The sequence below is a fragment of the Rhinolophus sinicus genome, chromosome 15, assembly GCF_057876585.1.
Source record: "Rhinolophus sinicus isolate RSI-liver-muscle chromosome 15, RSI-T2T, whole genome shotgun sequence".
Taxonomy (NCBI): Eukaryota; Metazoa; Chordata; class Mammalia; order Chiroptera; family Rhinolophidae; genus Rhinolophus; species Rhinolophus sinicus.
The window spans coordinates 23,914,257-23,928,253 of record NC_142515.1 but is presented as its reverse complement, the minus strand read 5'-3'; the positions used below and the strand labels follow the sequence as shown (position 1 = coordinate 23,928,253).

The following is a 13,997-nucleotide window of genomic DNA, read 5'->3' as shown; positions in this document are numbered from 1 at the left end:
ACATCCCACACCAGAGTGGTACATTTGTCACAACTGAAGGACCTACATTGACTCATCATCGTCACCCAAAGTCCATAGCTTACACTAGGGTTCACTCTGGGGGTTTTGCATTCTCTGGGTTTGGACAAACGTATTATGGCATGTATCCATCATTATGGTATCATGCAGAGTAGTTTCACTGCCCTAAAAATCCTCTGTGCTCTGGCTATTCATCTCTCCCCACAACCTCTGCCAACCACTGATCTTAGTCTCCATAGTTTTGCCTTTTCCAGAATGTTATAGAGTTGGAATCACACAGTATGCAATCTTTTCAGATTGGCTTCTTTCACTTAGTAATATACATTTAAGTTTCCTCTGTGGCTTGATAGCTCATTTCTTTTTAACACTGAATAATATTCCATTGCCTAGATGTACTACAGTTTACTTACCTATTCTCTTACTGAAGGACATCTTGGTTGCTTCCAAGTTTTGGCAATTATGAACAAAGCTGCTATAAATATTCATGTGCACATTTGTGTACGGACATAAGTTTTCATTTCCTTTGGGTAAATACCAAGGAGCACGATTGCTTGATTGTATGGTGAGACTATGTTTAGTTTTGTAAGAAAGTGCCAAATTATCTTTCAAAGTGGCCCTACCAATTTGTATCCCACTCGCAGCAGCATATGGTGTTGTCAGTGTCCCAAATACAGCTAGAAGAAATGTAAAACGATAAAATCACTTTGGAAATGTTTGGTAGTTTTTTTAAATGGTAAGCATACACCTACCATATGAACCAGACATCTCATTTCTAAGTATTTACCCAAAATAAATGAAAATATATGTCCATACAAAGAGTTATATCAAACCTTTATAGCAGCTTTCTTTGTAATAGCTGAAAACTGGGAACAATCCATATGGCCATTAACAGGTGAATGCTTAAACAAAATCGGGTCTATTCATACAATGGAATACTACTCAGCAATAAAAAGAAATAGACTGTTGACAAATGAACAACATGTGAGAATCTCAAAGACATACTGTATGAAATAACCCAGAGAAAAAGAGTACATGTTGTACAATTCCACTGATATAAAATTCTAGAAAATGTAAACTAATCTATAGTGACAGAAAGTAGACCAGTGATTGTTTAGAAAACAGTGTGGGAAGCTGGGGAGGGATAGAAGTTGAGAACACAGTATTGTATAATCACAATTTGCTAAGAGAGTAGAGCTTAAATGTTCTTACCAAAAGGAAAAAAAAAAGATAAATATGTGAAGTGATGGATGTGTTAACTAGATGGGAGAAAGCCATTCACAAGTATATACATATCAAATAATCAGAATTTACATTTTAAATATCTTAGAATTATATTCGCCAATTATAATTTTAAAAAGGTAAAAAAAAAAAAAAAAAAAAAGGAGAGAGACTAGAGAATGACTAATAAGGAAGGGATAACCATGACTGTTGAGAAACACAGCAATAAAACACTTTCACAGGGATCCATCCAGGCTGGTACTCAGGAAACCTAGGTGGCTAAACAGTAAAGACAATGGTCAGGCAAGAAGCTGTTGATAGCCAGAGGTGAGGTGTAATTTCATCACTCCTCCCCTAGCACATAGCAGAGAGGTATGAGCAGTGGGTGGGGACAACTTTGTGTATTACTTGGTGCTCCTTTTTAAAAAGTATAAAACATATTTCTTTAGGAGCCCAGAGTAAAATAAAACCCAGAGAGTCTCCTGGAGGGCTGTGTTGTGGATAGATAGGCTCACAGGGTCACTAGACATCACGTTTCAATCTTGTAGGACTTAAGCTGAATGGTTGCCGCCTGTCTCCTTGACTTGTCCCACAATTCACCAAATTAAGGTATTCTTCTCTCTCTCCATCCTGTCTCTTAGCAGATTGCTGCTGACACAGAATTGATGCCTTCATTACTCTTTCTTTTATTTCCTCTTTTTTGTAATTGTGTAAAAAAATAACAAAATTTACCATCTTAGCCGTTTTAAAATGTATGCTTTAGATGTGTTCAGTATAATTCACCTTGTTGTGAAACAGAAGTATCCTGTTTCCGCTTGTCCCAAACCATCTCCTTTTCTGTACTCTACTTTCTCTTAATAGCATCCTCTTTATCCAGATTCAAAATCTCAGAAACAACCTTTGACTACTTCTGTTCCACTTACTAATTCCAATCAGTTCCACTTGTAAGTTCTGTTGATTGAGTCAGCCTCCAAAATGTTTCTCATCTCATCAGTCCCTTCCTTTCCAATCCTTTTATCTCTACCCTAGTCTAAATGCTTCTTAGAAGTGTTAACTTCTTGCCTGGATAACTGCAACAGTTTTGCAGGTGATTCTCTTATCTCCAGAATCTTTCCTCTTTGATCCATTCTTCACCAAATTAACATTTTTATAAAAGTTTTTAATCATGTTATTCCTCTGTTCAGAAAAACCTTCAATGATTTCACCTACAAAATAAAATATGGTTCCCTTAGCCTTGCATACCATTCTGCACGATCCACTCTAACGTATCTTTCTAGCCTTATCTCTAATAAGCATGGTGTGACTTCAGAGGATAAACAAGAAGAGCCATTGTCCATGTACAAAGCATCGCCATCAGACCATCCCGTAACACCAGTATGACACTGATTTCATTAGTGCTTTCAAAGAATGCCTTTCCTATCCCCAAACAATGTAAGTGTACAAGTCATTGTGAAGTCCTGGGCACTAAAAGTGAAATGTTCATGCTTGTTGCATGTCTACATTATTTTTTTTTTTTTTTGGGGGGGAAGGTGGATAATAGAAATACATTTCCTTTGAGAGATCATAGAACCATATCCACTTCTCTTTATGTCCACTGCTACCGTGTTTCCCTGAAAATAAGACCTAACCAGAAAATAAGCCCTAGCATGATTTTTCAAGATGACATCCCCTGAACATAAGCCCTAGTGAGTCTTTTGGAGCAAAAATTAATATAAGACCCGGTCTTATTTTTGGGGAAACACGGTACCACTCTTGGCTAAACCACCATCATCTCTCACCTGGGTTACAGTAACCTCCTAAATGGTTCTCCCTGCTTCTGTTTTATTACCCCTCTAATCCATTTTTCACATAGCAACCAGAATACATTTTTCTAAAATATAAACCATATACTTCCTTGCTTAAAACCTCCTATATCTTCCCGTGGCTCTTAGAATAAAATCCAAACATCTTGAAGACTGTTACTAATCGTGGTTATTCTACTTCTTTGACCTTATCTCCAACTATTCTCCCCTCTTTGCTTATGACGCTTCAGCCAGACAGGTCTTCTTTTTGCTCCATAAACCTGCCTAACTTGTTCCTACCTCTGGACCTTTGCATATACTGTTCCATTCATGTCGAATGCTCTTCCCTAGATGTATACCAGATGGTTCCTTCCTGTCTTTCAGGTCTCACCTCATATATCACCTTCCTCAGAAAGGCCTTACATGACCACACAATCCAACGTTGGCCTCTCGTCATTTTCTGTTGTCTTGTTTCTTAGCACATAGTATCTGAATTTTTAAAAATTTGTTCATTATTTATCTCCCAAGTTACCACCATCTCTGCCTTGTAAACTCTATGACAACAAAAGTTAGCTTCTGTCTTCGTCACAGCTGTCTCCCTTGTGCATCAACTGGCATCTAGCACATCACAGGCACTTATTAAATATGTGCTGAATGAATAAATGAACTACTTTCAAGCAGTCTGGAAAGACAGCAGCCTGTTCTCTTCTTAAATATCTCCAGAGAAGATTCCACCATTTCCCCCCCACTATTTTTAATAACAACGAATTGCAGCATCCAATAACTTTCAGTTGTCAGAAAGGTCCTCCCAATGAGACAGGTTAGTCAGCATGTCCCTAGGTAGACAGGGAGGTCCCTGGTGGAATAAACAAAGACAGCCATCTCCTAAAACTCCAGGTTTTACGATATCACTCCTTCATTCCAGGACATAATGTAACAAGGCCTTGGGGTTAATCATAAAATTCCTTTTGGCCTGACAAACGGAGCAGATCTGATACATAAGAGTGGGTTATTTTGCTAATTCCTTCAGGATGGGCAAACGGACCAAACCTGGTAGACGAATTTCATTAGAAAGCGCCTGCTCTCCTTTCCCAAATAGGCAAGGGAAGGTATAAAAGTAAGAGCTTTTGCCTCAGTCACTGGACACCCTCGTTCGGGAACCCCTCCCGCTCAGGAGCTCTGACCCTTTGCTTTCAATAAACTCTCCTCTTTTTAAAACTCTTTGCCTCTCCTGGGTCCATGTTTCCATTCTTCGGTCTCACGAGACAAGATCCCGGGACTCACTCCGAAATCCCCTACATCATTTGGGGACTTACAGAGACATATTCCTCCTTCACCAATATCCAACCTAAATCCTTCCTAAAGCAGCTGCTGTCTCTTTTCACTTGGTCCTCAAGGGAATCATTAAATTGCCTTTTCTATAGTCAGTAATAAATTGGTTATTAGGCCATCTTAACTCCAGCGCTACTTCTCATACTTTCTAACATTGTTCTTTTCTGATCCTTGTCAAAGTTCTCTGTCTCAAGCTTCATGTGTGAGCCCAATAGTGACACAAATATGACTGCTTGAAATAATGCCTACGTAAGAAAACCTCAACTTACAAGTACCTACCTTAAAAAGGGCAGTGCTTATATCATCCTACCACTTTCTTCATCTCTTTTCCATAGGTCATACACATTTTTTCATAAGAGCTTTTTGTGAAAATGCTTGGATCTTCTCAAGAATCTGTAAGTTCAAATGAGAAGCTGTGAAATAGCTAAAGGACGCAGATCCTAGAAAAGCTTCTCAATATGACTGGCCCGCCTGCATTTTGGCCACTAAATACAACGCAGGTTACAGGCATAAGGTCTGAAATTCCAACACCCCAGAGAATGTTGAATGGGTAACTTTAGTGAGAAGTTTTTAAGACTAAAAGTGGGTTCACATAGGAAGTAAACTCCTTCAAAACTGAGACAGAGGGTGGGAAATAAAAACTGAGGATCCTATAAAGTAGCCAAGGCTATCTATGAGTAGAATTTGGTTTTGCTGGACAGTATAGCACTGTGGTAAAAATAACAAGCTCTGGAGTCAGGCACACCGAGGTTCAAACGCTAGCTTGTCACTTAGCTACTTATAAACCTGGGCAACTCACCTTGCCATTCTAAGCCTCAGCTTCTTCACCCAGAAATGAGGGCAGTAATAATACCGCATCCCTCACAGAATTGTGAGAATTAAATGACTTAATTCATGTAAACCCCTTTATAGGATCATAGGAATTGCTCAATATATTTCAGTCACTTCTATGAGTTCTATCTTCTCTAAATTCATTTATTTCTGTGGTTTCAAATTTTACCTTTTAACTCCTTAAAGTTTTTTAAATTAAAGTGTGTTTGTTTGTTTGCTATTTAAGGACCTTGTCATGGCTGAACTAAAGGAAGAAAGGACTTTTTCATACCTAAGTCAGGATAGCTAGGGGGATCAGAGTATATTGAGACACTACATGTGATGATGGCGGCAGCTTGGATAGCTCTGCAGGACCATGTATGGAAAAAAAGTCACGTCAAAAATCCTCATATAACTTTTTTTTTCTCCTATAACTTTTGACTCCCCGAAAACTTAACTACTATTAATATAAGATGAAAATAGACTTCAAGGCTAAAATCTTTAAATCAGACAGAAAGGAACATTTCACATTAATAAAAGTTCAAATCATTAAGCAGGTATTATTATCATAAAATTTTATGCACTTAACTCACCGATTCAGAATTCAGGTTTATCAAATGCTTTCAGGACAAAAGCTGGCTTTATGCTCAACTTAGCTTTTTGGGTTACTGCTTTCCCTTATTTAATTATTGGTTTCGTCTCAGAGTGTTCCTTATTATCTTGTCAGCTCATCAAATTCATAAAAACAGATTTTTAAAAAATATTCTATCCAGTGTATTTAGATGTTTTCAATGCAAGAGTTGCTTGAGGTATTAGTCGGCTATACTAATAGAAGTGGAAGTTCTGGATCAAGCTTCTCAATTGTATAAATTCAAATTTTTTATTATTCTGTATGTGTATTTATCATTCCTTTATTTTTAAGATAGATTTTATATTTTAGAACAATCTTAGATTTACAGAAAAGATGCAAAAATAGTTTAGAGTTCCCATACACCCCACACTCGGTTTTCTCTATTATCATCATCTGACATTAGTATAATTTATATTACATTTGTTACAATTAAAAATCAATACTGACATATTATTATCAGCTAAAGTTCACACATTATTAATATTTCCTTAGTTTTTACCTAATATCTCTTTCCTGTTCCCTTTGAAAAGTTGAATATGGATAATAAAAGTTCAAGGGTAAACACTAAAAGAAGAAAGTATATAACTTCCAAGTTATTAGGGGGAAATAAAATTTTTTTTAAAAATTCAACCACTTTAAAAGAAGGCATGAAAAGATACATGAGAGGGTGGTAAGGCAAATAGAAATGAAATCACACACAAAAAAAGGCAGGAGGAAATTCAAACATGTCAATAACTACAATAAACATAAATGAATTAAATGGTCCCATTCAAAGCAAACATAGATTGATTTAAAATAAATCTATTTCAATGAAGTTTATAAGAAAGACAGGACACAGAACATTTTTAAGTAAAAGAATGGAAAAAGATATACCAGGCAAACATTAACAATAACAACAATCTGGTTAGCTATATTAATAACAGACAAAATAAATTTTAAGCATTACTTGAGAGAAAGAAGATCAATTCATCAGGAAGGTTTAACAATTCTGAACAACGTATTTCATAATTTTATCTAGTGGACGTATCTAGAAGACACCCAACATTATAACGTATATATTCTTTTAGAATGAAAAAACGCTTAGAATTGAGTTACATAAATATATTGCATATATAATACAGCTAAAGCAGTAGCAGAAAGGAAATTTATAACTTAAACGCTTTGTAAAAGAAGATGACCAGGATAGGGTGGCTTGAGTGTGCCCCCAACGTGGTAATTGGCTTCCCCCAGAGCAAGAGAGCCAAGAATGAGAACAAAATGGCATACGACTTAAGAAGTTAGGAAAGGGAAAACATGATACATCCAAAGAAAGTAAATAGTAGGAAGTAGACAATAGAAATAAAATTTAAAAATGATACTTTATATAGCATTTTCTATGTGCTGAGCTCTGTTCTAATTCATGGTGCTTATTAACTTAAGAAAATCATACAACACAGAAGATGAACAAAACCAAAATTTGATTTTTAGAAAAAAACTAGTAAAATTTGAAAACCTCTGGCAAGATTGATCAAGGAAAGAGAAGGGGGATCCAAATAGTAATAAGTATAAAAATGAGAACACTATAAATATGACAGAGATTAAGAAGATGATAATGGTATATTATGAAAAACTATATATCACCAACTTTGAAAACTTGCATGAAATGAACCAGTGTCCAGAAAAAATTATAACTTACTGAAAAATTATAAGACTGGCTCCAGGATAAATAAAAACCCTGAATAATTCTATAACCATTAAGTCATTGAAACAATAGTTTAAAATCTTTCCAAAAGAAATCAGCACCAGATGGTTTACCAGTGAGTTCTAACATATATTCAAGGGCCAATTTCACCTTACATAAACCAATCCAGGCTATAGAAAAAGATAAATCACTCCTCAACTTCTATTGTGAAGCTAGCAAAATCCTGATACCAAAACTTGACAAGGACTTTATAAGAAAGGAAAATTATAGGCCATACTCAATACATAGATGTAAAAATCCTAATACAGTAGAGTGTTAGAAAACTAAATCTAATAATGTACAAAAGTGACAATACAGTATGACCAGATTGTGTGTATCCTAGGAATGCAAGCTTGGTTTAACATTAAAAACTCAACCAATATAATTCATATTTGCATTATTAAAGAAAAATGTTCATTCACTAGATAGATAAAATTCATATCAATTCATAATTTTTAAAAAATCCCTTATAAAACTAGGAATAGTTGGAAAATTCCTTAATCTAATAAAGCCTCTACAAAAACTCCCTACGTTAATTATCTGTTATTGCATAATAAATCACCCAAAAGCTTAATGGTTTAACACAACAATCAATATTTATGTTCTTATTTACAATAGCCAAGATATGGAAACAACCCAAGTATCCTTCAATGGCTGACTGAATAAAGAAGATACAGTACATACACACAACGGAACACCACTCAGCCATAAAAAGATGAAATATTGCCATTTGTGACAACATGGATGGATCTTCAGAGTATTATGCTAAGTGAAATAAGTCAGATGGAAAAGGACAAGAATAGTACGATTTCACTTATGTGGGATATAAAACAAAAAACAAAAACAAAAAAACCCTCATAGATACAGACAATAGAATGGAGGTTACCAGAGGGGAAAAGGGGGTGGGGGAGGGTGAAGAAGGTAAAAGGGGTCAAATATATGGTGACTGAAGGAGATTAGACTTTGGGTGGTGAGCACACAATAGAGAATACAGGTGTCGTATTATAAAGCTAAACACCTGAGATTTACATAATGTTATTAATCAATGTCACCCCAGTAAATGTAATAAAAAACATTCATGTTCTCACAGAAAGGGGTCAGAAATTTGGAGCAGCTCAGCTAGGTGGTTCTAGCTTAGGGTTTCTCAAAAGGCTGCAGTCAGGAATGGTTAGTCCACAGCCAGCTGAAGGTGTGGTTTAGTCCACAGTCGCTGAAGGTGGCTCACTCACAGAGCTGGAAAACGGATGCTGGCTGCTGCCACACTGACCCTCCCATAGGGCTGCTTGGCTATGCTCCCAACATAGCATCTAGCTTCCAGAAAAGAGCAGCAGGAATATTAGGAAAATTTCTCCGTCTCATAAAGGATATTTACCTACAACAAAAATCATATTTCATGTGAAATGTTAAAAACATTTCCATTAAAATAAGATAAAGAGGCTACTACCAACATTATATTCAAGTTTAGCCAATGCAATAAAACAAGGAAAAGAATCGAGCAGCACAAATAGTGGAAAGGAAATGCAATCTGGTGATATCTATCAAAATATTAAGTACATACATCCACAAGTTTTAGACGGCCGATTGAACACACACAGTTTGCCCTTTTCCCTATCGGGACCACTCATTAAAATAATGGCAACGATATAACATATAAATAACTAAAACTTACAGTGGTGAAAATAATGAGGGAGCCCATAAGCAAATGAAAGATTTTAACCATTGTTTGGAAGGTAGGGAACGGATAAAGAAGGGGAAGCTACTGCCAACAGTACTCGTACATGTGGAGGGTGATACACCAAGGGGCTGACCAGTCGGACTGAATCCTGGAGAAGATTTTAACTGGCAAATACCAGGTACAACAGAGGGAATAAAGGAGATGTGGAACGTATTAATTTAAAGTCTGTATGCAGGACAGCTGACCCATCAACTGCACTCTCACTCCATCAGCCAAGGAGCTACCCCTCTGGGAAATAAATGAAGAATTCTCAAAATAAATCAAATGGCTCCATGTAAAGGGGTTCAATGTGCAAAATGCAGGCTCTGGAATCATAGAACCTTTGTTTCAACATCTGATGTGTGGGATTTGACCATCACGTGAAAGGGTCCTACATGTTAAAATCTGAGATTATACAACATCTGAATAAGAATACAAGATTTGTTGGAGTTACATGTTTAAAGCTATCTATACCATGTGTTATGGGTGTCGTTGTAAACCCAAAAAGATATGTTGATGTCTTAACCTCCTCTATCTTAGAATGGGACCTTATTTAGAAATAGGGTCATTGTAGACATAATTAGTTAAGATGAAGTCATACGGAAGTAGGGTAGGCTCTTAAGCCAATATGACTGGTATCCTTAAAAGGAGTAGAAGAGACACAGAGACACAGATACACAGGAGCGCACCACAGGAGGACCCAGGCAGAGACTGGAGTGATGTGTCTGCAGCTAAGGAATGTCAAGGATTTCTGACAACCCCAGAAACTAACAACAACAAAACCCAGCTTGGAACAGATATTTCCTGTGAGCCTCCAAGGTGTCCTGCTGATACCTTAATTTTGGACTTCTGCCTCCTGAACTGTGAGAGAACACATTTTTGTTGTTTTAAGCCTCCCTGTTTATGGTACTTGGTTAAAGCCGCCCTAGGAAACTAATACACCATACACATGAGTATTCTCTATCAATTTTTCTTTCTCAGTCTTGCATATTTCTTTCCCTCTTCGCATCCTTGAAAAACCAATGGAAATGGAACAGTAGAGTAAAAAGAAACGGGTTAGCCAGGACCCCTAGGTTACTGATTACTTCCTGTCTACATTTCCTCTACGAAGACAGAGAGGTCTGAGTCGCTGTCATTTACTGTGAAAGAGGATCATAGCCACAAGTTGTTATTCAACACTAAACTGTCTCAGCCAGGTATCACTTATTTAAGTTGATGTAGTCCTTTTTGGTTGTACAAACATTTTGGCCCCTTCCATCCACTATGACAGAACCTCTAGATTCTCTAAGTCATCTGTTTTAGAAAGCATTTTGCTATCCCAAGTTTCTTTCTGCTCTCAGCATTCTTCCTTTGGGAAAAAAAAATACATGGAATATTCAGGGCACGCTGAGAAGCTCAATTTGACAGAGATTACTATCTCCTTTCTCATTCTCTCTTTCATCCAGATTCCCAGGGAAGGAAACCTGATTGGCTCAGCTAGGGTGAATGCCAAAGTAGTTGTCTTGGGTGTGGAGAGGAATGCTGCCATGTGGTACAAAATCCGCTGCTGGAGGGCCCCCATGGGGGTCAGATAGCCCATAAAAGTAGTCATTATGAACTGAGTAGACACTCCAAAAGGGTTCTACTAAAGCTTTTATTTATACTAATTTGGATATGAATATCCTTGAATATGAATATCCTGATAAATATTATCTGATTAGTTCCTTAGGATAAATCCCTAAAGGTGAAGTGATTGGGTTAACATATATTAATATGACTAAAGTTTTAAATTCATGTTATCATATTTTTCTCCAAAGTATTAGATTAGTTCACATTCCTACCAGGAGTATATAAAATGATCATTTGACGAAACACAACACATTTATCAGTAGTGGATCTCATATTTTTACACCTTTGCCAATTTGATGAATAAAGATAATATCTCATTGTTTTATTCTGTCTTTTCTCTTATAACTAGTAAAGCCAAATATTTTCACCGGCTTTTCGGATATTTTTATTTCTTAATTTTTGAAGAGCTTATTCATATGAATTAGCCATTTTTAAATACGGCTTTTTATTTTCATCCTAATGGTTTGTAATAGCTCTTTACATATTAAAGAAATTTACTTTTTAACATATATATAGGAAATATTTCTAATAATATTTTTATTTTGTTTATAGAGTGGGTTTTTTTGGGGGGGGGGCTGCCTGGTTAAATCTAAAAGGATGCTTTTACCTAAATATTAATGTCCTCAGATCGACTTTAATAATAGATTTTAAAAAATACTCTGGAGAACAATGGATTAAATATTAACAAATTAATCTTGAATACTTAATGAGTATGAAGTGCCAAGCAAATACTCAGTCACTAGCAGTCTCTGTCATACTAAACAGACACCTAATTCCATCCTCTTTTATTCACTGCTATAGTTCAGTCTTTGTCTCTTCTCACCTAGATTTCTGCAACTGGCCCTAAATTGCCTCTGTCTCTAAGCCATCTTTCATCACTGCCAAAAAATAATCCTTCTGATATACAAATTTTGTATCACACATCTGCTTAATCCCCTTTGATGGTTTCCAACTGCCTTCATAATAAAATCCAAACTCCCTAGTAGAAGGCCCTTCCCCACTTGCTTTCTACCTGATTTCTCTGGTTTTCCTTCTAGTATCTCCATGCCACACACACTCCAGCCACAATGGACTAATTATAGTTTTCCAAATGTACCCTGTTGTTTCACAGATTTGTAAAACCTTTGGTTATTCCTTCTATGTGGAACCCCTCTCCTCTCCATCACGATTGATGAACTCTCATTCATTTTTTTTTTAGACTCAACCATGTCTTTGCATATTCTAGGAGACTTTCTGCATCTTCTGCCTGATTTTTTGTTTTTGTTTGGTGTGTTGTTTTGTTTTGTTTTAAGTATACAGCCTCTATGCTTTCATAGTGCTCCATGCATTTCTCTCTTTTAGCATTTTTGAGTGTTTACTAGTCTGTGTCTTCCAGAAGACAATCCATGTGCTGACAGCCTCCTCTATCACTATAATTGAGAGTCTTACACAGGACTTGACATATTATAGGCCATTAAGTTTTTGCCAATTAAATATATTGACAAATTAACATTTCCATGTTTTCTCAGAAAAAAAGTACAACAAAGCATAGGTGCCACTATCAAAGTTTTAAACAGGGATTAAACAATATAGCAGAGCATGAGGATATTAATAATAATTTAAAAGAGTAGTATCACTCAGAGTATTCAGTATATTGCTTTTCTACCCTATGCCTTAATTGCCACATTTTTAGGTCTAAAAGACTATTATCAAGCACACAATTTCAGAAGATAAACTAGGGTAGAAGATGATTACATTTGGTTATATTCGTCCATGCTTCAAAATATCAACGGCTGGTATAAAATTCCAGGAGACCTAAGAACATCTTATTTTCATATATATAATGTTAAAAGTTATTGAATAATGTAATATAATTCATATTTAGAGGAATCATGCAAATGTAGTTCATTTTTACATGGAACCCTTGATTTGAGGATACCGAGAGGAAACTCCATGCCTAGGATTTGGAAAAGATGAGAGGAGTTTAAGGAGGTTATATAAACTTCAAAATTGATATAATCTTAATTGCTCTCACAACAAAGTTGCACACCTTAAATATGTACAATTTTTATTTGTCCATTATACTTCAAAAAAGTTGAGGAGGGGGGGAAGAGAGAGTGAAGGACCTAAAGTTGTCTGTGTAGGAGTTAAAACTGAGCAAACTCATCTCACAATAAAGAATCCCAAATAAAGGCCTAGTCTAGAAGAGTCCAAGTGGACAACAAAATTACCCCGTCAAAATATTCAGGTGAAGACCCCTAAATCATCTGGCCTGAATAATCTAGATAGTGAAGTAACCTAACAATCCTTTATTTTCCAGTTCAGTTTGCCAGTGTAGATCTAGCCAGAGAGGGTTCTGAAGCAAGAGAAATAAGGATAAAGCAAAGAAAACCAAGACAGACCATTGAGCTCTGAGGCAAGGTGCTGTGGATGCTAAAGGAGAAGATGGGGCCATGTGGAGTGAGCTGGGGGCCCTCTGAGGACCCCTGCACTGTGATGGAGGTGACCTTTCCTCTCTAGTAGGACAGAGGGACAGCAACTCAGAGACGTGTGAGCAGGAGGCCTGGGCACCCTCCTGAGTTCACCACCTGAGGTTAAGAGGGCAGGAATTTGGCTGCCTATTGAAATCTCATCCCTTCTTTGAAGTTCAAATTCTGTCTTCTTCAGAAAACCTTCTCTAAATCAACCCGTATGATTTATAGGCCGTTTGTCGCAATTTAATACCTTATTCAATCACATTCTTATATTATCACCTCACTAGGTTATACATGTCTTTAGGGTAGAATCATGTTTTGGGTTTTAAAAATGTCCACAATGCCTAGTGTAGGGTTGAGAATGTAATAGGTATTCAACAAGGAAGGGTCTGATGGAAAAGTTGAAAGGAAGAAAACATCAGGCTCTCTAAAGTTTCCTAAACTTCTTTCTTAGAGAAAGGATACCAAACTTCTTTCCAGAGAGGGACTGTTGGGTTGTATCCCTGTATTCTCCAATCACAAGCTGAGGTTCACCCAGTACATGGTATATTTTTCTCTGAAGAGAGCTGTCTTAAATGCAAATTAAGTCTCAAAGCCCTACAAAGGACAACCAGGAAAGCACAGTCCCTTCTAAATCTCCTTGGGGACCAGGCTCACCTCTCTGTGTCTGTGTGTGAGTGTGCGTGGGTGGGGGAGGTAGTGGTGGCGTGGG

General features: G+C 36.7%; 1 long non-coding RNA gene across 3 annotated transcripts in view; it reads right to left on the bottom strand.

The window, feature by feature from the left end:
- LOC141572910 (uncharacterized) overlaps window positions 1-13,997 on the bottom strand; it is a 62,533-nt gene that overhangs the window by 27,782 nt on the left and 20,754 nt on the right. The gene's annotated exons all lie outside the window — the stretch shown is intronic.